Source organism: Scleropages formosus, chromosome 3 (assembly GCF_900964775.1).
Source record: "Scleropages formosus chromosome 3, fSclFor1.1, whole genome shotgun sequence".
Classification (NCBI taxonomy): Eukaryota; Metazoa; Chordata; class Actinopteri; order Osteoglossiformes; family Osteoglossidae; genus Scleropages; species Scleropages formosus.
In genome coordinates this window covers 16,710,272-16,711,662 of record NC_041808.1, presented here as the reverse complement: position 1 = coordinate 16,711,662, position 1,391 = coordinate 16,710,272, and positions in this window count along the sequence as shown.

The window sequence follows — 1,391 nt, the reverse complement described above, 5'->3', positions numbered from 1 at the left end:
AACGCTAATTAATAAAATATTGTCCAAAATATTTAAAAATCTAATGTATAGCGTATCGTTGTTTCAGTATAACTATCCAACATCTAATATCTAATATTCAGTATGATGTCACAAAAATTGTTTGATTGTTCTGTTTGATAGCAGATGATTTTGTCCTTTCTGAGAACTTACATGCTTTTTAGTTTTTCCTTTTATCCGTTTATACAGCTGGATTTTTTTTTTCCCCTGAAGCTTTTTAATGCTAAATACCAAGCTCAAGGATACACCAGAAGCCTTTAAACTTGAAATCATCCAGGAATAACTCCATCTCCCTAATGACTTGCCCTCGGATGGTAGGAAACCCCGCAGTGGATCAGTGCCAGTCTACTTGAAAAGCAGACAGCGTTCTCTGCCGTGTACAAGACCGAGAGATGGCCAGGTGAATGGGATGCAGGAGAGGCCTTGCTTCCCCTGGGTTATCGATGTTTAAATCCCTCTCCTTAGCACCTGAGATTATTGATGTGACTTTAACCCCAGAAACATGAATAAGTAATCTGTCGTTCTAAGCTCTGAGCTGAGCGGAAGCATCAGAATGTTGTCCTTGAGATGTGAGCGCTATAATAATGATCTGCCAAGACTCTAAATGAGCACCAATCAGGGCCTGTCCAGTGTTGAAAGGAGAGAACTCTATTAAACGCCATTTAACTTGCGTTGCATTATAAGGTGGAATGGACACCCATTAACCGCAGTAAATTGTTATTCTCTGCCACTGCTGTGAGAGCAGTTAAGTGTTTCTTAATTCCTGCCACTCAAAATAGTAGAACGCAGGTGGCTCTTAAATGGTGGCGATAAACATGTCCAACCTTGCCATGAATGCAGTCTGCAACCGATGAATTTGTTTTTGATTTTCCAAAAAATATAAGCAGCCTCTCTAAGTGTATGTAAAACAGTGTGGCAATATTGCATTTGGTTTTCAGAATGCTACTTCCACATAATCACTGCAAGCCAGTGTAATGAATGGCAATTTCACTTCCCCTAAATTCAGTCAGTAGGCTCAATGGGCTTTTTTATAAACACACCATCTACACACCTGCAACACCTCAAACCAATAACATTCTCAGGTAAACATTGAGGAAAAGTGTCACGAGGTTTAATCGCAAAAATTACAAAGCTCTTTTAAATCACAGTGGGACAGTTCTGAATGAATGAGATGAAAAGAACTTAAGCCATCAGCCTACAAGATGCTTTGGGCATGCGCGCACACACACACACACACGCCGTGAGATATGTGCCACATGCTTTCAAATGTTTGTATGCTTATGCTGCCTCCAGATTGCGTGTAACTTCCTCCTACGCCCATAAAAATTAGTGTGTTAATAAGCTTCAGTGGAGAGCTCCGGAGGCAAATTGCC